Raw genomic sequence first — 24,217 nt, forward strand, 5'->3', positions numbered from 1 at the left:
CCATAGAAAACCAGTAAGCCTCAGCATGGTAAGACACTATAAATACAAAAACCAGGATTAAAAGGCAAAAACGAACTTGGAAAGCAACACAAAGCAGCACTCTGTTACCAACAAAGTCTGCTCTGTTTCATGTGGTGAGAGCCTTTGAAACTAATTAAAAGGCCAAATGACTTTGCAAGAAAATGCTAGAACATATGCATAAGGCAAATTCAGAAGAATACGAAAGATGAATAGAATAGTGCATAACCACTGATTATTAAAGATAAAAAAATTCATACAAAGTATTTTACTCATCAGACTGACATGTATTAAAAAGACTGGTCTGTGTGGCGGGATTATGAACGACATGCAGAAAACACAGAGATGATCACGCAACTTGGTTCAAACAGATAAATCAGCATTACCCATTGTTAAATGTGTTTAATCTATCAGCCAACAATTCCACACCCAGTGTACATATAAATTCATTGCAGAATTGCTTATAGTCACGCCAAATTTGAAACAACTTAAATATTTATGGTTATGGACTAAATGGTGTCCTTCCCCCATAAGTTAACATGCTGGAGTGCTGGAGGCCAACCCCTCAGAGAGAGAGCGAGCCTCTCTTCCCCTTTCTCAGGGGTTTTTGTTTTTGTTTATTTGTGGATATGGACTTAGTTCCTGTCAAATGTAGTTTACAAGGGGAAAGTACAAGTACCTTTGTATAGACATCACACCAGGGGGCCCAGGGAGGGGTGGAGGAGGGGACGTGTTGCCATGGGAACAGCTGCTCCAGTCTCCGCAATGGTGGCAGAAGGCTGGGCAGCCAGAAGCACCTCATCCAGTGCCAGCCTCAACCCCTGTTTGAGCTAGGTTCCCATTTCCTGTGCCGCCTCCTCCTCCCAGCTCCTTACACGGAGCCCCAGAAGTTGGGACTGTGTTGAGGACCATGTCGCTGGGGCATGTGCCCCCTATCTGGGAAAACAAATATACACCATTAAACACGGAGCCCATGAGAGAAGGCAAGACAGGCACCCCAAGAGGTGGATAAGCCGAGCCCCCAGCCAGCCCTGAGGAGGCACTGCTTCCAGGTGTTCTCTTAAAAAGGAAAGTGTCCGGGCACCTGCTTGGCTCAGTGGGTTAAAGCCTCCGCCTTCGGCTCAAGTCACGGTCTCGGGGTCCTGGGATAGAGTCCCGAGTGGGGCCTCTCTGCTCCGCGGGGAGCCTGCTTCCCCTCTCTCTGCCTACTTGTGATCTCTCTCTGTCAAATAAATAAAACTCTTAAAAAAAAAAAAAAAAAAAGGAAAGCACCATACAACCAAAGGGGAAGGGATAAGTTGGAGGCCAAGGAATTGTCCCATTTATACAGAAAAGGGTAAAATTTATACACAAGAGTGATCAGAGGACATCAGTCCTATAGACTGGGGGTCCTTAGAGGGAGACAAAGATTGACACCAGAGATCTTTCTCTCCACAGAAGCACCACGGGAAGGCCACGAGACAACCCCAAGAAGGCCTTGCGTTCACAAGCCAGGAGGAGAATCCTCACCAGAAACTCAATCTGCTGGCCCCTTGATCTTGGGATGTCAGAGCTCTGAGAAAATAAATGTCTGTTGTTTAACTACCCAATCCATGGTATTTTATTGTGACAGCCCCAGCAGGTAATGCCTGGCCAGCTAAAACACCAAGCAAAAGTTGGTTTCATAACTTAACAGCATATTCACCCAATGGAGTACTATACAGCCTTGAAGAAGATACAGAAGCAGATTCACAAGTAACACCATGGAAAGATGCCCCACTTCACCTTTACTACGTCGAGGCAATAAATACCCGAGTTTGCCTGTAAATCAAGACTTTTGTGCAAAAAATTATTTTATTCCTAGAAGCTTGGCTTCATCTGAGAATCCTAAATGACAGACAGTATCCTCTCCTTTGCTCCTCCTGTGTATTTATTTCCCCTCCTATAATATAATAATATTTTATTATAAAAATTTTCATACAGGGGCACCTGGATGGCTCAGTAGGTCTAGCCTCTGCCTTGAACTCAGGTAATATGATCCCAGGGTCCTGGGATCGAGCCCCACATCAGGCTCTCTGCTCAGTGGGGAGCCTGCTTCCCACTCTCTCTCTGCCTGCCTCTCTGCCTACTTGTGATTGCTCTCTCTCTCTCTTTTTCTCTCTGTCAAATAAATAAATAAATAAATATTTTTTTAAATTTCCATACATGCATAAAGTTGAATTTTACTTCAACTTTATGCCCACCGTGAAGATTCTGCAATTACTATTGTACTACCTTGCTTTATCAGATATCCAACCACTGTTCTGCCCATCCATCAACCCATCTTATGTATTTCAAAGTAAGTTACAGATACGAATACACTCTTCCCTAAGTATTTCCATATGCATAGCGTGTAGACTGCTTTTGGATACATAAATAAATACACAAATATATTAAAAATTTTACATGCCAGAAGAGTCCACAGACCACACAATGTTAGACCATCAAAGGGAGGAGCTTGGAAACAAATAGCGCAGTAGGGGGTGAGGGGGCTACTTCAAAAGAACTAATTAGATTTTGTTTGCTACCCTGGTCTAGGCTTTACTGAGAAAGAGCAGAGAAGCACCCACACCCCACAAGCCAAACATCAATATGTTTGTCATTAATCAAAACTGCAGTTAAAAAAAAAAAAAATCAAAGGGAAAATAAGGGTCTGGATATATTTGTTGCTGTGAGCATTTTCCAAGAGGAGCTGCTGTCTCAAACTAGGAGCCTCTGCCTCGGCTGGCTCTACGCCTTTAGCTTCTGGGAAGACACCACCAGCCAAGCATCCTTTCAAGTCCTTGAAATATGGTCTGTTGCTGTTTTCCTACAAATATTTGCATGTTGCTATCACTGAATGTTCTCCATTTTTTCAAGGGTTGTTTTCACTACAGAAACATCAAACTCCGATCAGCCCAAGACGACTTTCATGTAACATACAGAGTATCAGCTTTTCCTAAGTTCCTGACCTAAGAAGTTTATTTATTCATTTTCAAGGGAGTTCCAGGTCTCTTCTTTCTAATTAGCAAGCAATCTGGTAAGATTAAAAAGCCATGTGAATCACCTTCCCTTTGAGAACTGGGTCTTCCCCACAAGCCTCGATCAGAGGAAAGCAAAGCCAAGCCATTGTTTTCCTAAACCAGAGATAACATTTCTGGCATTGCCCGTAAACATACTTAGGAAGGTCACTGTGCTCATACATAACACAATTCAGATTCTTTGCTAGAGTGGTATCCATGCCGCGATTCCCCCCAGAACTGGAATTGCGGAATGCCCCCGTCTCCACTTGGGAGCATGACGTGAAACTTACATGAAACTACACAGATCTTTTTGAACATCAGGAAATGCCTCCTGGCATAATGAAAACACCTAAAATCCCAAAGTTTAAGAGTGAAAAAAAAAAAATTCTGGGAGACAGTACTATTTAGTAGAATAAAACCACCGCTGGAACATTTGCCATGGAGATTAGAAAATCATTAGATTTAATTATTCCCCTACTATGGATGGTACATAGAAATACAGTCTTGTAGGATTCTTGGGGGCCCGTATGGCACTCATGGGCAACAGAGATGAGAACCAACGGGCAAAAAGCAGCTTATATGTCTTGTTCAACATATCTGTTCTAACTTACACTCTCATTTTTTTTTCCCTGCTTAAGAATTCAAGAATAAATTAAAAAGCTAAATCCACTAAGACTTTCAATGGCCTTCACGGAGAGGAATAAATGATATTACATTTATCTGTTGAGAACATCAATGGAAAACTAATTTGAAAAAGAAAAGACTAATTAATAAAAGCAGAAATGACTACTTCACTTCCTTTGATCTTAGAAATTATTAAATAATAAAATAAGCACTGCGTTTTATTAGGCACAATAAAACGGAGAAGGCAAAGGAGAGGAGGCAAATAAAGGTACTGACCTTTAAACACAGGGGCAAGCTCTCTGCCATAGGAAATCCACCCCTCTGGGGTTTCCAAGTAGAACTCAGGGCCCTTGGTGCAGATGAACGTCTTTGGGGCAGCCCATTTCCAGGTCTCTCGCTCAATAATGAGGGATGGACGTTGTGTGCTCTGAGAATGCTAGCTGGCCCCAGGAATTGGTCCAACTGTGAAGGGATGCACATAAAACACTGGCTGAAGACCCATGTGCAGATCCTACAAGAAGCCATAGTCCTTGATCTCAAAATCCTTACAATCAGTGGAAAGACGAAATACACTCACATATAAATCAAAGAGGCCCTCTTTGAAAACAGGAGTGCAAGACAGAGGAAGTGGTGAAAAAGCCAGGACGTTGTAGAACTCTAGGGAAGAGGGAATCTTTGTTTCTGGACTCTCAGAAGACTGAGAAAATCAGAGTCCAGGTCAAACCCAGAGGGCCAAGGATCATGCAGCCAACATCTGGATTGCACATACAATGTATCACACACATACAATGGCCCCACTAACTTGGAATCAGTTTACCTATCCTTGCATCAATGAGACCAAACAAAAGACTCATGGTCAGAACATCCACATTTCTATCCCCAAAGACCACGTTATTTGCATATACTACAACTGTTTCATAAAGAGAAGGACATGCATCCTGTTGCTTTACATTCTGTAATAGTGCAATTATGTCTTAACCATTTGTTGTTGTTATTTTGGTTTTTGTACCCAGGTCTTAAGAGAATGCCTGGTACTTGGTTAAGTATCAAATTAAGAAGACCTAAATGAACTGCCATTGAGATGGTAAAAACTGTCTACAATTGACATACTATCACAGAAAGGAACCAACAATTTTTTGTGCTTTAACTAGTTATATTTCTATTGTTATTTCATTTTGTTGATTTAAAAAGAAAAGAAAAAAACAAAAACTGTACGAAAGATATTTTACTGAACTGAAATTGCTTTGGCCCTTAGAGAATTAGCTATATGGAGTTTCCATAACTCAAAGTAACAAGAGAAACAGCAGGAATCAGACACTATATTATTATCCCCAGTTTACAGACAGGGAGACAAAAGTTTAAAAGCTTAAGGAGACTGTCCAAGAACTCATGGCAACTCAAATCCAACACTCTTCCAAGTCCATGCTTTTAACACTCACACTACATTACCCAAAACCTTGTCACATGCAAACCCTCACCGGTAACTTGACCTGCAGCATGTTTTTCAAGACTGGCCTTTAAAAGGTTCTCTCTGAGACTTGTAATTCTTCTGTTCTTGTATTAGGTGGGATTCCATTTAGCTTAGAGAGCAAATCCAAAGTAACAGTAGCTAATTCACATAAATGAAGTCTGGAAGCGGGCAGTGCAGGGCTGGTAAGGCAGTTTTAGAAAAGTACTCAGGGTCCCTCTTCTTGCTGTGGTACCATCTTCACAGCCTAAGATGGCTGCTGAACTCCAGTCATCACATCTATAGTCCCACAGCAGGAAGACAGTAATATGATAGTTCCTAGAAATCACAAGTGCCTCCATCTGCCGCCATCATATGACCATGCTTAGGTGCAAGGGAAACTGGGAAATGTATTTACTTAAGGTCACCATGTGTCCATGTAAAAACTGGAGACTCTACTGCTAAGTGATAAGGGAAGAAACACTTCAGAGAAGTATCTAGCATTTTTGGTCATGGGCATATGATTAACTCAGTGGATGTGAGGACAACGGGGCTAACAAAGCTTGGTATCAACTGAATTGAAACAAATATGCATGATTGTCATTTTGGTCTTGATAGCTTACTCTGCTAGTAAAAGTAGAAAATTCTTTGTGAATACAATGGATAGTATTTTTGAAGTTTCATCTTCTTTTACTTTGGAGCAATGCCCATTAAAATTATATAAAAAGCATGTGTCTGCTAGGAGCACGCACATCTGTCCGAATATGTTTTGAGCGCTCCTAAAGTATGAGGCACAAGCCAGGCACTGGACACTACTAGGAACCCCGAGACACCCAGGCCTGCCCCTCCCCAAGCTTCCACATCAACATGACGCAGCGGTTGAACATGCTACAGAGGTCAGCATGGGGGCCTTAAGAACAGAGACAAGCATGGGAGCCCTAACCGCAGAGACAACTGGCCCATTACCCCCGAGGCGAGGAATCAGGTCAAGCTCTGGATAATGAGGAGGCTTCACTAGGTCCAGCAACACCAAGCAAATTCATCTGGAAAGTCTCCTCAGACTGGATTCCAGGGCAACAAAGTGCATATGTATGAACATTTCTCCCTCCACTGATGGTCTTCATACTTCCAAGAACTCTGAAGTCCGTTCCCCTCAAAAGGTCTCTGAAAAAACCAATGTCACTCTATCCCCCAGGATAAGGAAATGATGGAGCAAGGGTTCGGTAATCAGACATGAGTGCACAGCCAAGGGGGCACATTCCCACTTTAGGCCAACTAGATCTGGAGTCCCCATTAAGCTTCATCCTGGGAGAAGCTAGAACATTTGCATAAAGCCACTGAGCAGGAAAACCAATATCTGAACTGACATCTTCAAAGTGGGTGGTTTGATTCATAAGCGACTCATTGACATAAATGTAAAAGGCAAGACCCTTAAGGAACATTTTAGGGCGGACTTTTTTCCCCTTCATTATAAAATAAAGCAGAGGTGGTCTCCGCTCTCCCGAGGCTCCCCTGAATTGTGGGAAGTTGGCTGTTTCCCACTCAATATGAACCCCGCTGCACCAGATCGATAGGCCCTCTGGCTAGTGATGTAATTGGCTGCCTTCCTCCACTACGGAGCTGGGCCTCCCTCCCAGGGGTCTCAGGCTTCCTTCACCTACAAAAAATTAAATAAAATCAGAGGAATCCTGAATTGGTATTATGACAGTCAGCCTTGGGCGGGCAAATCCATGTGACAGACCTTAGCTCTACTGACATGCAGAAGCAGAGATCAACCTGCTGAACAGAGCTCCTCACAGTGTGGTCCCTGGACCAGCAGGCTCAGCCTCGGTGGGCAGCAGGGGGAGAGTCTCAGGCCCCATCCCAGACCCATAGAATCAGAATCTGCATTTTAACAAGATCCCCAAGGGATTCACAAGCACACTGAAGTTTGAGGAATATTGTGCTAGAAGATGGGCCGCAAAGAGAAAGTTTCACAGACTGAAGGCTGCTGGAGGGGAGGTGGGGGGGCAGGGCATGGGGTCCCTGGATACTGGACATTAAGGAGGGCACGTGATATAATGAACACTGGGTATTAAATAAGACTGATGAATCACTGACCACCACTCAGAAACCAGTAATACATTGTATGTTACTTAACTGAGTTTAATTAAAAATGAAAACAAACAAACAAAACAAAAAAAGTTTCAGCAGCAACAAGCTCCATAGTTAGAAATGACTATTGATCTGGTTTGGAAGAAGCCCTTGATTAAAATAGGAAATTGCCTCCATTCACTGGCTTAGCACAGTTAAAGAGGATCAAATGTGTGTAAGTCATCGGTGCAATGGTGGTGTTGGCATTCTGATTATCACCTTGGGGAATGTGTTACAAGTCTGATTCCACGGCCTTGTGACCAGACCCTGGAAAACCCGCATGTTTTAACAAGCTCACCAGGTCTTTCTGACGCAGATGGTTGGTCCCAAAATACATAGTAATACACACTGCACGGTTTGGCCATCATGCTGTGAAATCAAGGAAATGATACTGACATTAGAAATTCTGGTCCCAGGATGCGTGGGTGGCTCAGTCAGTTAGACGACCAGCTCTTGGTTTCAGCTCAGGTCTCGATCTCGGCATCATGAGACTGCCTTGTATCGGGCTCTACGCAGAGCCTGTTCGAGGTTCTTTCCCCCTCCCTCTCTCTCCTCCTCCCCCTGCTCACACAATCTCTATCTCAAATAAATCAATAAATCCTTAAAAAAAAAAAAGAAATGCTTATCCATATCAGCTGGAAGAAGGAATGTTGGTACTATCAAGATGAAAGTGGACAAGAAGTAAACCTTGTCTGCTTCTTATACTTATATCACACACACACACATACACACACACACACACACACACACACACACACACAGAGGTATGTGTTAAGTCATGCAGCAAGCTGCAAGCAATGTGGGATTCCCAGGTCGGGGAGGAGGTTAATAAGGTGCTGAGAACAGGAAGGGTGTCTGAATCACAGCTGGTGTATTTAATTTGTGGGAAAGTTCGGGGCTCTGTAGTCTATGGTTTAGGGAGTTCTGTGTAGTCTAAGATGACATTTTCTCTGTGGTAGATTCAGCCTGAGGGTGGGTAGTCAAATCTATGTTAACTCTTCGTGGTCAACGTAGGATAGCTCTTAGAGACATTGATGAAACAATTTCAATTTCCAGTTGGCAAGACTTTAGAAAGCCTCTGGTCCACGCACGGACTGCCAGCATCAGACTCACCTGAGGGCTTGTTAAGCGTTCCCTTTCCTAGTCACCCACCACAGCAGGATTACTGGAAAGCATGTTTCTCTAGAAGCCTCATGTAGTTCTGGTGATCATCGGGCTTGAGAACCACAAAGTTTCATCTTCTAGATGAGAAAAAGCGGCATGCCCACAGTCCCCAGCCCGGATCCCCAGACGAGAGCTCAACTGACAGGTACACTAACCACCCAGGAAAGCCCCTTTGCCCCGGGACCTTACTGAGAACCAGGAAAGCAGAAGCACCAGCTTGAGGGGACTTTGCGCCTATTATGTATCAAAGCCCACTCCTTTGTTTTATTCTTTAAAACTTCCTACTGAGGGGCCCCTGGGTGGCTCAGTGGGTTAGGTCTCTGCCTTCAGCTCAGGTCATGATCCCAGGGTCCTGGGATGGAGCCCCGCTCTCTGCTCGGTGGGGAGCCTGCTCTTCCCCTCTCTCTCACTGCCTGCCTCTCTGCCTATTTGTGATTTCTGTCAAATAAATAAAATCTTTAAAAAAAAATAAAAAACAAAACTTCCCACTGAGTTTCTAGATACTTAAAATGCAGCTTCACAGATATTACATTTTGACCAACTGGAGGTTTGCAGCAACACTTCATGAAGCCATTTTCCCAACAGCATTTGCCTACACAGTGTCTCTGTGTCACATTTTGGTCATTCTCACCTCATGTTAAACTTTTTTCGTTATTATTACATTTGTGATGGTGATCTGTGATCTTTGATGTTACTATTGTAATTGTTTGCAGCACTTAGAACCATGCCCTTATAAGACAGTGATTTAATCAATAAAAGCTGAGTGTGAGCATGTGTTCTGACTGCTCGACCAGTCAGGCTTTCCTATCTCTGTCTCCTCCTCAGGCCTCCCTACTCCCCGAGATGCAACAGAATTGGAATTAGGCTAGTTACTAACCCTACAATGCCCTCTAAGTGTTCAAGTGAAAAGCAGAGTCAATCAATAAGGCAAACTTCATTGTTGTCCCATTTTTTGAAATTGCCACAACCGCCCTAACTTCCTGCCTTAACACCCTGATCATTCAGGGCCACCACCACCAAGGCAAGACCCTCCAGCTGCAAAAAATTAGGACTCCCTGAAAGCTCAGAAGATGGTTCGCGTTTTTTAGTGATAAGGTATTTTTTAATCAAGGTACGTACATTGTCCTTTTGGACATAATACTATTGCACACTTAATAAGACTAATCTCTAGTGTAAATTTAACTTTTATATGCACTGGGAAACCAAAAAATTCATTTGACTCACTTTAGGGCAATATTCATTTCATTATGGTGGTCTGGAACGGAACCCACAGCATCTCTGAGGTGTGCCTATGCTAGCCGACCAATGCCTCTGGCCTCACCCCAGAACCTGGCTCCAAATCTTAAGACTCAACCCTCAGGAAATGCGCTAATGTTTGTACCCATTCAACATCTATTTAGGACTTTTTTTTAAGATTTTACTTATTTATTGGACAGAGAGAGAGACAGCCAGAAAGGGAACACAAGCGGGGGAGTGGGAGAGGAAGAAGCAGGCTTCCCGCCGAGCAGGGAACCAGACATGGGACTCGATCCCAGGATCCTGGGATCGTGACCTGAGCCAAAGGCAGACGCTTAATGACTGAGCCACCCAGGCGCCCCTGACAACATCTGTTTAGGATTATACACAATGTTCAGTATAAGAGAAAGAGCGATAAAATTTACACACACGGTATCACATTCCCTTTCTAAATTCTTCTCCAGAGAAGAATACAAATGTAAATGTTAAAACTTACAAAAAACAGGAGGAGTCAAGATGGTGGAGAAGTAGCAAGCTGAGACTGCTTCAGCTAGCCGGAGATCAGCTAGATAGCTTATCTAAAGATTGCAAACACCTGAAAATCCATCGGCAGATCGAAGAGAAGAAGAACAGCAATTCTGGAAACAGAAAAACAACCACTTTCTGAAAGGTAGGACCGGCGGAGAAGTGAATCCAAAGCGACGGGAAGATAGACCCCGGGGGGAGGGGCCGGCTCCCGGCAAGCGGCGGAGCAACCGCGCACAAAATCAGGACTTTTAAAAGTCTGTTCCGCGGAGGGACATCGCTCCAGAGGCTAAACCGGGGCGAAGCCCACGCGGGGTCAGCGTGGCCTCAGGTCCCGCAGGGTCACAGAAGGATCGGGGGTGTCTGAGTGTCGCAGAGCTTGCGGGTATTGGAACGGGAAAGCCGGCTACAGAGACAGAGCCGACAGTAAGCTCGCAGCTCCGTGTTACCTTGAACCGGTCGCAGGCTCGGTGAGCTCGGAGCGCGGCCGGAGGTCAGGCAGACGGGAGTAACTGGGCGCTGTTCTCTGAGGGCGCACAGAGGAGTGGGGCCCTGGGCTCTCGGCTCCTCCGGGCCGGAGACCAGGAGGCCGCCATTTGTATTCCCGTCCTCCGGAACTCTACGGAAAGCGCTCAGGTAACAAAAGCTCCTGAAAGCAAACCCGAGCGGATTACTCACCCCAGCCCCGGGTAAGGGCGGTGTAATTCCGCCTGGGGCAAAGACACTTGAGAATCACTACACCAGGCCCCTCCCCCAGAAGATCAACAAGAAATCCAGCCGAGACCAAGTTCACCTACCAAGGAGTGCGGTTTCAATACCAAGGAGAGCAGCAGAATTCCAGAGGAGGAGAAAGCAAAGCACGGAACTCAAGGCTTTTTCCCTGTGATTTTTTTTAGTCTTGCAGTTAATTTAATTTTTTCTTTTTCATTTTTTTTTTTTTTTTTTTTCTCGCCTTCGGGTAAAATTTTTTTTTTTTTTAACTGTTACCTTTTTCTTTTTTAACGATTTTTTACTAGTTTATCTAATATATATATATATATTTTTACATTTTTCTTAGGTGTTTTCTTTTTTAAAAAAAAAATTCTTTTTTTTTTTTTTTTTTTTTCTTTTTTCTTTCTTCCTTTTTGAACCTCTTTTTATCCCCTTTCTCCCCACTCACGATTTTGGATCTCTTCTAATTTGGCTAAAGCATATTTTCCTGGGGTTGTTGCCACCCTTTTAGTATTTTACTTGCCCCTTCATTTACTCTTATCTGGACAAAATGACAAGACGTAAAAATTCACCACAAAAAAAAAAGAACAAGAGGCAGTACCGAAGGCTAGGGACCTAATCAATCAATACAGACATCGGTAATATGTCAGATCTAGAGTTCAGAATGACAATTCTCAAGGTTCTAGCCGGGCTCGAAAAAGGCATGGAAGATATTAGAGAAACCCTCTCGAGAGATATAAAAGCCCTTTCTGGAGAAATAAAAGAACTAAAATCTAACCAAGTTGAAATCAAAAAAGCTATTAATGAGGTGCAATCAAAAATGGAGGCTCTCACTGCTAGGATAAATGAGGCAGAAGAAGAAAGAATTAGTGATATAGAAGACCAAATGACAGAGAATAAAGAAGCTGATCAAAAGAGGGACAAACAGCTACTGGACCACGAGGGGAGAATTCGAGAAATAAGTGACACCATAAGACGAAACAACATTAGAATAATTGGGATTCCAGAAGAAGAAGAAAGTGAGAGGGGAGCAGAAGGTATACTGGAGAGAATTATTGGGGAGAATTTCCCCAATATGGCAAAGGGAACAAGCATCAAAATTCAGGAGGTTCAGAGAATGCCCCTCAAAATAAATAAGAATAGGCCCACACCCCGTCACATAATAGTAAAATTTACAAGTCTCAATGACAAAGAGAAAATCCTGAAAGCAGCCCGGGAAAAGAAGTCTGTAACATACAATGGTAAAAATATTAGATTGGCAGCTGACTTATCCACAGAGACCTGGCAGGCCAGAAAGAGCTGGCATGATATTTTCAGAGCACTAAACGAGAAAAACATGCAGCCAAGAATACTATATCCAGCTAGGCTATCATTGAAAATAGAAGGAGAGATTAAAAGCTTCCAGGACAAACAACAACTGAAAGAATTTGCAAATACCAAACCAGCTCTACAGGAAATATTGAAAGGGGTCCTCTAAGCAAAGAGAGAGCCTACAAGTGGTAGATCAGAAAGGAACAGAGACCATATACAGTAACAGTCACCTTACAGGCAATACAATGGCACTAAATTCATATCTCTCAATAGTTACCCTGAATGTGAATGGGCTAAATGCCCCTGTCAAAAGACACAGGGTATCAGAATGGATAAAAAAACAAAACCCATCTATATGTTGCCTCCAAGAAACACATTTTAAGCCCGAAGACACCTCCAGATTTAAAGTGAGGGGGTGGAAAAGAATTTACCATGCTAATGGACATCAGAAGAAAGCAGGAGTGGCAATCCTTATATCAGATCAATTAGATTTTAAGCCAAAGACTGTAATAAGAGATGAGGAAGGACACTATATCATACTCAAAGGGTCTGTCCAACAAGAAGATTTAACAATTTTAAATATCTATGCCCCCAACGTGGGAGCAGCCAACTATATAAACCAATTAATAACAAAATCAAAGAAACACATAAACAACAATACAATAATAGTAGGGGACTTTAATATTCCCCTCACTGAAATGGACAGGTCATCCAAGCAAAAGATCAGCAAGGAAATAAAGGCCTTAAATGACACACTGGACCAGATGGACATCACAGATATATTCAGAATATTTCATCCCAAAGCAACAGAATACACATTCTTCTCTAGTGCACATGGTACATTCTCCAGAATAGATCACATCCTCGGTCCTAAATCAGGACTCAACCGGTATCAAAAGATTGGGATCATTCCCTGCATATTTTCAGACCACAATGCTCTAAAGCTAGAACTCAACCACAAAAGGAAGTTTGGAAAGAACCCAAATACATGGAGACTAAAGAGTATCCTTCTAAAGAATGAATGGGTCAACCGGGAAATTAAAGAAGAATTGAAAAAAATCATGGAAACAAATGATAATGAAAATACAACGGTTCAAAATCTGTGGGACACAACAAAGGCAGTCCTGAGAGGAAAATATATAGCGGTACAAGCCTTTCTCAAGAAACAAGAAAGGTCTCAGGTACACAACCTAACCCTACACCTAAAGGAGCTGGAGAAGGAACAAGAAAGAAACCCTAAGCCCAGCAGGAGAAGAGAAATCATAAAGATCAGAGCAGAAATCAATGAAATAGAAACCAAAAAAACAATAGAACAAATCAACGAAACTAGGAGCTGGTTCTTTGAAAGAATTAATAAAATTGATAAACCCCTGGCCCGACTTATCAAAAAGAAAAGAGAAAGGACCCAAATAAATAAAATCATGAATGAAAGAGGAGAGATCACAACTAACACCAAGGAAATACAAACTATTATAAGAACATACTATGAGCAACTCTACGGCAATAAATTTGACAATCTGGAAGAAATGGATGCATTCCTAGAAACATATAAACTACCACAACTGAACCATGAAGAAATAGAAAGCCTGAACAGACCCATAACCAGTAAGGAGATTGAAACAGTCATTAAAAATCTCCAAACAAACAAAAGCCCAGGGCCAGACGGCTTCCCGGGGGAATTCTACCAAACATTTAAAGAAGAACTAATTCCTATTCTCCTGAAACTGTTCCAAAAAATAGAAATGGAAGGAAAACTTCCAAACTCATTTTATGAGGCCAGCATCACCTTGATCCCAAAACCAGACAAGGATCCCACCAAAAAAGAGAGCTATAGACCGATATCCTTGATGAACACAGATGCGAAAATACTCAACAAAATACTAGCCAATCGGATTCAACAGTACATTAAAAAGATTATTCACCACGACCAAGTGGGATTTATTCCAGGGCTGCAAGGTTGGTTCAACATCCGCAAATCAGTCAATGTGATACAACACATCAATAAAAGTAAGAACAAGAACCATATGATACTCTCAATAGATGCTGAAAAAAGCATTTGACAAAGTACAACATCCCTTCCTGATCAAAACTCTTCAAAGTGTAGGGATAGAGGGCACATACCTCAATATCATCAAAGCCATCTATGAAAAACCCACCGCAAATATCATTCTCAATGGAGAAAAACTGAAAGCTTTTCCGCTAAGGTCAGGAACACGGCAGGGATGTCCATTATCACCACTGCTATTCAACATCGTACTAGAGGTCCTAGCCTCAGCAATCAGACAACAAAAGGAAATTAAAGGCATCCAAATCGGCAAAGAAGAAGTCAAATTATCACTCTTCGCAGATGATATGATACTATATGTGGAAAACCCAAAAGACTCCACTCCAAAACTGCTAGAACTTATACAGGAATTCAGTAAAGTGTCAGGATATAAAATCAATGCACAGAAATCAGTTGCATTTCTCTACACCAACAGCAAGACAGAAGAAAGAGATATTAAGGAGTCAATCCCATTTACAATTGCATCCAAAACCATAAGATACCTAGGAATAAACCTAACCAAAGAGACACAGAATCTATACTCAGAAAACTATAAAGTACTCATGAAAGAAATTGAGGAAGACACAAAGAAATGGAAAAATGTTCCATGCTCCTGGATTGGAAGAATAAATATTGTGAAAATGTCTATGCTACCTAAAGCAATCTACACATTTAATGCAATTCCTATCAAAGTACCATCCATCTTTTTTCAAAGAAATGGAACAAATAATTCTAAAATTTATATGGAACCAGAAAAGACCTCGAATAGCCAAAGGGATATTTGAAAAGAAAGCCAACGTTGGTGGCATCACAATTCCGGACTTCAAGCTCTATTACAAAGCTGTCATCATCAAGACAGCATGGTACTGGCACAAAAACAGACACATAGATCAATGGAACAGAATAGAGAGCCCAGAAATAGACCCTCAACTCTATGGTCAACTAATCTTCGACAAAGCAGGAAAGAATGTCCAATGGAAAAAAAGACAGCCTTTTCAATAAATGGTGCTGGGAAAATTGGACAGCCACATGCAGAAAAATGAAATTGGACCATTTCCTTACACCACACACACAAAAATAGACTCAAAATGGATGAAGGACCTCAATGTACGAAAGGAATCCATCAAAATCCTTGAGGAGAACACGGGCAGCAACCTCTTCGACCTCTGCCGCAGCAACATCTTCCTAGGAACAACGCAAAAGGCAAGGGAAGCAAGGGAAAAAAATGAACTACTGGGATTTCATCAAGATCAAAAGCTTTTGCACAGCAAAGGAAACAGTTAACAAAATCAAAAGACAACTGACAGAATGGGAGAAGATATTTGCAAACGACATATCAGATAAAGGACTAGTGTCCAGAATCTATAAAGAACTTAGCAAACTCAACACCCAAAGAACAAATAATCCAATCAAGAAATGGGCAGAAGACATGAACAGACATTTCTGCAAAGAAGACATCCAGATGGCCAACAGACACATGAAAAAGTGCTCCATATCACTTGGCATCAGGGAAATACAAATCAAAACCACAATGAGATATCACCTCACACCAGTCAGAATGGCTAAAATCAACAAGTCAGGAAATGACAGATGCTGGCGAGGATGCGGAGAAAGGGGAACCCTCCTACACTGTTGGTGGGAATGCAAGCTGGTGCAGCCACTCTGGAAAACAGCATGGAGGTTCCTCAAAATGTTGAAAATAGAACTGCCCTATGACCCAGCAATTGCACTATTGGGTATTTACCCTAAAGATACAAATGTAGTGATCCAAAGGGACACATGCACCCGAATGTTTATAGCAGCAATGTCCACAATAGCCAAACTATGGAAAGAACCTAGATGTCCATCAACAGATGAATGGATCAAGAAGATGTGGTATATATACACAATGGAATACTATGCAGCCATCAAAAGAAATGAAATCTTGCCATTTGCAACAACATGGATGGAACTAGAGCGTATCATGCTTAGCGAAATAAGTCAAGCAGAGAAAGACAACTATCATATGATCTCCCTGATATGAGGAAGTGGTGATGCAACATGGAGGCTTAAGTGGGTAGAAGAATAAATGAAACAAGATGGGATTGGGAGGGAGACAAACCATAAGTGACTCTTAATCTCACAAAACAAACTGAGGGTTGCCGGGGGGAGGGGGCTGGGGAGAAGGGGGTGGGATTATGGACATTGGGGAGGGTATGTGATTTGGTGAGTGCTGTGAAGTGTGTAAACCTGGTGATTCACAGACCTGGGGATAAAAATATATGTATATAAAAAATATATGTTTATAAAAAATAAAAAATAAAAAAAAAAAAAAAAAAAAAAAAAAAAAAACTTACAAAAAACAATGTGTTTCATACACCACCAACTGTGTTAAAATTAAAAGGATAAGGATAATGACATGTACAAATATATCTGCTTTCCTTTATGTAAAATTTCTCCCAAGTTAGTCAAGTAACTAGAGGCCTGATGGGAGAGGGCTTTTCCTGGAGTCTTATGCTTTTCCTGTTGTAAGCCTTGCAATGATATTGCCCACCTAAAATACCCAATTCACTTTTAGTTTTGTTTTTAAGAAAAGATTACATGAAGTGTCGCGAAGTCTGCAGTCTACAGCAAAAGTTGGTCTCAGTCCAGCAGGACCCTGTGACTCTGCAAGGTCAGCGCAACCCTCCTGTGGGTCCCCCAGTGAGGTGGGGCAGGTTGTGTGACCCAGTCTCCCCGCTGGGCATGGCGGAAATCCCTTCATCCCAAGCATGTGCCAGCCCCTACTCACCGCTCACTATAGCCATATAAAATAACTTCAGAACTATAGCCATATAAAAACACCTGCGCAGTAAGGAAAAGGGCTGATCAGAACACCACAGTCTGCACATCTGGTCCTACTCACCCGGTATCTCTCACAACCAGAAAACAGCCAAAGCCACCAAATAATCACAAAACCCTCAGCTCAGAAGCTGCATGAACCCTGGAGGACCATAAAAAGTCTTGCACAGGATCGCCTGGGTGGCTCAGTCAGTTAAGCGTCTGCCTTCAGCTCAAGTCATGATCTCAGGGTCCTGGGATCAAGTCCCACACCCAGCTCCTTGTTCAGAAGGGCGTCTGCTTCTCCCTCTCCCACTGTCCCTCTCTCTTTCTCTCTCTGTGTCAAATAAATAAATAAAATCTTAAAAAAAAAAAAAAGGTCTTGCACAGAAACCACATGATACTTAGGCATTTCCCTGCTTAATTCTTCTTCTGGGTGAAAATGCTTACCCACCACCACACAAACACACACACACACACACACACACACACTATATATATATATATATATAGTAGTGGAAGTTCTTAATATCAGACCATAAAATCCAGACACCTTCAGCCAAATACATATATATATATATACACACACATATACATATATGGTTGTTGTTCTGAGAAGATTCTAAAGGACATTTCTGACCCCCCGCCCAAAATTTAAGCATCACTGTTCTGCAGTCTATATTTCAATGGGCAGTCCTAAGGCCTCCCACCAGGAACACTTTTTAAAAATGCCTATTTCCAAATTAATTAATTAAAATGCGTACTTCCAAAGTCTGCCACCCTCTCACATCAGAGGATCTGCAGGTGGTGCCTGGGAATACACCGCTCGAACAGAACAGCGTGTCTCCAGCTCGCTCATGTTTGAAAGTCAATGATTCAAGAAATATTCAAGTGCTTATCTTGGCTATTGTGAATAACCTGCAATGAACGAGGGAGGAAAACAGCCTTGAGCGTTTGTCTCCAGCTGAAGAGATAAAGAAAATGGGATATATACATACAATGGAATAGTATTTGATTTTAGAAAAAAAAAAAAAGGAGTTTTGACCACTTACGGCAAGGATGAAGCTTGAGGACATGATGCTAAGGGAAAGAAGCCAGACACAGAAAGATAAATATGGTATGAACTTGTTTATATGTGGACTAGGAGAAAAGTCCGACTCATAGAAGCAGACTGTAGAACAGTGCCTGCCGGGGACCAAGACCTGGGTGGGCGGGAGGCAGCGTGGCGGGGGGTGGACAGACAAATGAGGATCAAAGTGCACAAAGGTTTGGTTTTTCGGGATGATTAGGTTCCAGAAATCCAATGTATAGCACAGTCACTAAATACTGCATTCCACACTTGAAACTGGCTAAGAGAGTAAATCTTTTTTTTTTTTTTTTTTTTTAAGATTTTATTCTGGGTGCCTGTGTGGCTCAGTGGGTTAAGCCACTGCCTTCGGCTCGGGTCATGATCTCAGGGTCCTGGGATCGAGTCCCACATCGGGCTCTCTGCTCAGCGGGGAGCCTGCTTCCCTCTCTCTCTCTGCCTGCCTCTCCATCTACTTGTGATTTCTCTCTGTCAAATAAATAAATAAAATCTTTAAAAAAAAAAAAAAAGATTTTATTTTTATTTATTCGACAGACAGAGATCACAAGCAGGCAGAGAGGCAGGCAGAGAAAGAGAGAAAGGAGGAAGCAGGCTCCCCTACTGAGCAGAGAGCCTGATGTGGGGCTCGATCCCAGGACCCTGAGACCATGACCCCAGCTGAAGGCAGAGGCTTAACCCACTGAGCCACCCAGGCGCCCCTAAAAGAGTAAATCTTAACAGTTACCACCACACACATGAAAACAGTAACTAGGTAAGGGAAAGTTGGGTTAGTCAGCTTGATTGTGGTAATCATTGCACAATGCATATGGCTATCAAACCATCACACTGCATACCTTAAATATATACGAATTCTACTTCTCAAGTACACCTCCATAACGCTATTAAAAAAATAAAATTGAAGGGGGAAAAAGCCACAGCATTTCCTGCAGATAAAGAATTTATATCCTCTCTAGAGAACTCTGTAGCATTGGGTGGGAGTGAATGAAACAACTCCCCAAGAAGGAAAAATTAGCTATTTGTTTGACTCTTTTATTTCCTGAAAAATCAGTGTGTGAGAGTCAAACTCGGGTAACACCACACATGTAACAGCCTTTTCAACGCTGTATGCAAAGGGCTGACTTTCTAGCTGTATTAAAACTTCTTCGAAAACCATGCCTTAGAGATGAAGAGAAAGTCTGACTTGTTTATTTGATAATTCACTTAATCACCAAATATAACACTTTGCATTCTCAATGTGTGATTTATTAAGTCTGTAAGCCTGATATCAACTCATGCCCAACCTGATACAGTGACAGATAGCCTAATACTTGGAATTCCAAACACGCTAGTCTGTGTTTACAGAATTCTAAGGTTTAACGCCATCATATCTCTTGATTGAAAACCTCCCCATCTGATCCACAGGGTTTTTCCCCCAAGTTCTCGTCTTAGGAGTCAAGATCTATCCATGTGTAATTCCTTTTATGTCGGTATTTTAATTGAACACTAAAAAATAATAGTTCGTGGAATACAAGATTTAGTGCAGCGCATAAAAAAATAAAATGACAATAATAAAAAAATATCTCACTTAGTCACATAAATTAACACAAAGCCCTAAAAACTCAACCTATGAATATCATATATTCTGCCGCTGATTTTCCACTTTCGCCCCCAAAATGCAATAAATTACCAAGTATTAGCGCAGCAGGGCACCTTGGGTGCTCATCAGACGCATAATTCTTTCCTAAAACATCTCCTCTGTTTCTCACCCGTATTTGTCTTCCCAAATCTTTATTAACTCCACCAAAAGAGCTTATTGAAGGCGCACCTTCTTTTCGACCTCAGGGGCTTTCAGCCAGTAAAAACAAAACAAATTAGAACTCTGATATTCACATACGTAAGGGGGAAATCAATAGTTTTAATTTTCACATTGAGGCCCTACAATTTTCAACTGACGGCCTCAGCAGGTTTTAATGGACACAAACAATTTACTTTTACTGTTTTAATTGTTTTTCGTCAATCACTTTTTATTGCCCCTCTACATCTGACTAAACAAATTAATCGAGCTGTATTCATAAATGATGACTCGGTAAAATGGCCGGTTATGTATATTTTACTATTGGAGTCTGAATTACAGGCCGTCCTGGGAAACAGGGAGCCAAAAGGTAGACTTGGTCCTTAAAGCAGAAAAAATGGAGCGAATACAGAGGAAAATGACAGTACGGTGACCCCGAGTAGGTTAGGGCATCCCAGGGCAAGTCCCTTTCTTCTGCGTGAATGCCACGTGGCTAGCCGTTTGTCCCTGGGGAGAAGAAGTGGCAGAGTTTCAGGTGACTGGAATGGCAAAGACCTTGAGTGCCTGAAGGGAGGTGTGGGATGTTTGTGTCGAGTTAATTAGGAGACTAGGCTGTCGCTCCGGCAAGCCTGCACGCCTCAGATAAGCAGACTGCCGCAGACCCCACGCACTTTCTTTTAATCACAAAAACTGTCTCCACTCTGCAAAAGCCTATGATGTCCTGGAGCAGCAAGCCCTCCCCTCTGAACAGTTTCTCATGGGCACCTTTTTTACATCTGATAGTGTGAGCGTAAGGAAAACCTCCTTGTCAATGGAAAACTTCAACACCTGTGTGATATTTCTGAAAGGTAACGTCCCTAAAAGTTGACCTTGAGAGCCTTACAAAAGACAAATAAAGGTTTATACAACCAATACACTGTTCGGATTTAACTCCTCCATCTGCTTTGATCACATGGGCTGGAATCATTAGTGAAAGGTAATCAATCCCAGCTGTCATCATGGTTTATAGGAGAGAATTTTCCAGAACTGCCATCCAAGCGCTTTCTAACTTTGAAAAGTCACGGCTTTTCGGCATCTCCCTGGAGTAGGGCTGCATAATGGTAGGTTTGATTTTTGCAAATTCAATCACATGTACTGGCCGGAGAGTGTGGGGAAGGAACCAGGGTGGTGGGGGGAAGGGAAATAATTGAAATAGTGCAAATGACTCTGCCTTCCACACACTTGCTGAGCACATGTCCTACAGAGAACGGAGATCCGAAATATGACTCAGCTGTCCCCGAGGTCACTCTCAGCCTGAACTTGCTCTGAACCACATCTGGTGCTCAACTAAGAAACCATGAAGAATTCCACCGTGAGCAGGGGTGGGGGTGAGTTGTCTATGGTGGACTTACTGACAGATGGGCTCTTAGTTTCCAGAAAGGGGCCTCTCCACCAGATTCTCAAGGAATATTTGGCTGCCCTCGACATGCTCCTGAAGCATTGCCTTTACAAGCTGCCTCGGTGTAGGAATCCACTCCGCCGAACACCTCCTGGCTTCCCAACTGGAAAACTGTGCTGGACCAAACTGAAACCCAAGGAGACTCTTCTCTGGCTTGATTTATGGACATGTTGCAGCAGTCAACCCCTCGAAATCTCTGACACGACCCGAAGGGCCCATAATTATTCCTTTTAATTGTGATAAATCACTCTGGAGTAGGCAAATATTTGATTCTCAATTAATTTCCTCGGCATTCCCGATGGTGGCGGGGCAGCTGCTCTGTGGCTCTTTCTGTCGTCCTATTAGGACTGAGTGCAGGACTGATTGAAGGGACAGGTGGCTGACAGTGACTTATAGGGGACAGCCTGTGCTCTCAGAATATGTGAGAAAAGCAAAAAAAATGCGAGGAAATTAATATGCAGCTCTAAATTGGCATTTAGATCTATCAGAGAAATCAGAAGCCATGCTCTGGTACTGAAGAACCACTAGAGAAGACAAAACGCTGAGCATAGGGTCTGCCTGAGTCCCCAGTGCCGGTCAGAGAATTCCAATGCCTGTTATAATCTCCTTTCCCAAAACCCTGGTTCCTCAGGGCGGCAGGGAACCAGGAGGGCATTTTCGGGCTCACTCCTCACTAGCGAAGAGATAGTACTCCAAGTTACTTAAATTCTCTGGGCCTCCAGTCAGCTGGGAATAGTCACAGTGCCCCTTCTTAGAGCGGTTATTAGGATGTTATAAGGTTATATAAATATTTGTGGCATGAATGCGTCAGTAAATATAAGTTGACATTAGTATTACTCATATCAATATTATCTTCATTACTAGGAAAATTGAACGTGCAGGGAACAATAAAAGACACTAGTAAGGCTGTGTTTCTACGTGCCTGGCCCCAATACATGGCATAATGTCCTCCTTGTTCATCTGTTTGCACAGGCACAGCCCACTTTAGGACGGTCACTGTGTGTTGGGAGACTATGTCACAGTCCTCTTCCTTCTATGCTCTGCTGAGAGCGAGCTGTAAAATCCAACTCTGAGGTACTAGGGAGGTCACACAGAGTCAAGTCTCATAGCTTTCTTCAGTCTGGATCCAAATGACTTCAGAGAAATGGAGAGCTCCATGTGTACCAGTCCAGCTTCCCAGACTGACCAGATTTCTCAGCACTGAGGTTTGGGGTCTGTGGTAGCCATCTTAATAGAAAGGTCAAAGGCTGCTTGCAACTCACCCCACCATACTATGTAGTATAACAACATGAATCTGGATCATAGTTACTTCATGGTCACGGAAATATGTCTGCATGGGATATCTGGCTCCAAGCTAGGGCTTGGAGACTCCCAACGAGAAAGCTACAGTGAAGAAGACCAAATGTACATCACGGTGACTATGCGTCCTAAAAGAGATGGTAGATGCCCCATGCCGGTGTTGTTCAAGTCAGCACTTTTTGCCAAATTGTCTTTCCCAGGCACTGAGGACATAGCAGCTAACTGGGGACACACAGTCCCAACCCCCACGAGACTCAGAACTTACAGACAGATCAAGCTGTTACTTGAGCATGGTTTATCATCTAGCTTCTCTGCTTCCAAGCAAGAGAAACCAACTCCAGCTAAGGGAAAAGAGGATGTAATTAGAAGGACAACTGTGGTTATTTGCAAGTACCACCCTAATTTCTCACCCCTCCAGATCTCCATGTCCTTGGCACGTAAGCAGGCAGTGCCCCCCAGCCTGGCTGGACCGACTCACTCCTCCCTTTGACACTAGGCTCAACTGTGTGCTTTGCTTTAGCCAATGGAATGCTAGCAGGGCAACATTAGCAGAGGCTACAATTGGACTTGGGGGTACCAAGGGGGCACAGATGAATTTCCCTCTATATCTGCCCTCTGAGTACAACGAAATACCCTGGAAAGAATCCAACAACCATAAAAGGTGGAGAGAGGAAAGTGGACTGGCTAGGGACCTCAGGACTTACAGAAAGAAACCATGGTAAGTTCCCTGGGTTTTCTCTTTAGTTCACATGTATTCCAGACTGGTTATCAGAGAGCCTTCAACCCAGATTCACCAAGAGTTATTAAAAAAAAAAAAAAAAAAAGTCCAGCTCTGGCCAAAGTCCCCATCAGGGACATAGCAGGGAGACCCAAAACTAGTATCAGTAATAGCCCGATCTACTTACAGCACTGGCACCAGAGCTCCAGGGAACAACCCACTCGAATCTTCCCACAGCATCAACAAAGACTACCTGAGCAGGGGGAATCATCCCACATTCCACACCTGGTTGCACCAGCAGAACCTGCATCTCCGGACACTCCACCCAAAAGGCAGCCAAGGTCTGGCATCCCTAACTCCCTACCCAGCCATAGGAGATAAATAAGGCCCAGGGTCTTCTGATTCCCCCACCCAGTGGCAGAGAACCACCAGAACCTATTCCCCCAAACACTGGGCAGTACCAGGAGGGATCTGGCAAGGGCTCCAAGGAGCCAGAAGAACAAAGAGCAGAATAACATTGCAAGAGCTCAAAAAACTCAATTGCCACTGGAATTACAGTCCTCAAAGATGGACCAGAACCTATACACTAAACCAAACAGAGTGACTTCCTGCTAAAATTAAAAAGATTAAATAGGATCAAGATTTAGGAAAATCTCAACCTGAACAAGAAAAGACAATCAACTGATACCAATGCCGAAATAAATCAGATGTTGAGCTTTCTCACAAAAATTTTAACGCAGTTGTCATCAAATTATTTCAAAAAGTAATTATTAATTCTCTTTTTCAAATGAAAAGACAAAACTTTAACAAATAAATAACACATACTAAAAACTGGAAATTATAGAACCAAAAGTAGAGTAACTAAAAAAAAT

At 42.7% G+C, this 24,217-nt stretch overlaps 1 long non-coding RNA gene across 1 annotated transcript in view; it reads right to left on the reverse strand.

Moving 5' to 3' along the window:
* Positions 1–7,604, reverse strand: part of LOC106005351 — a 67,665-nt gene extending 60,061 nt beyond the window's left edge. The window contains exons 1-2 of the long non-coding RNA XR_006606022.1: positions 7,541–7,604; positions 3,939–4,124 (exon numbers count right to left, since the gene is read on the reverse strand). This is a non-coding gene — a long non-coding RNA (uncharacterized LOC106005351). The remainder of the gene's footprint in view (positions 1–3,938; positions 4,125–7,540) is intronic.
* Between the last annotated feature and the right edge of the window lie 16,613 nt (positions 7,605–24,217).

The sequence above is a fragment of the Mustela putorius genome, unplaced genomic scaffold (genome assembly GCF_011764305.1).
Source record: "Mustela putorius furo isolate JIRA1106 unplaced genomic scaffold, ASM1176430v1.1 tig00000095_pilon_pilon_pilon, whole genome shotgun sequence".
Lineage (NCBI taxonomy): Eukaryota > Metazoa > Chordata > Mammalia > Carnivora > Mustelidae > Mustela > Mustela putorius.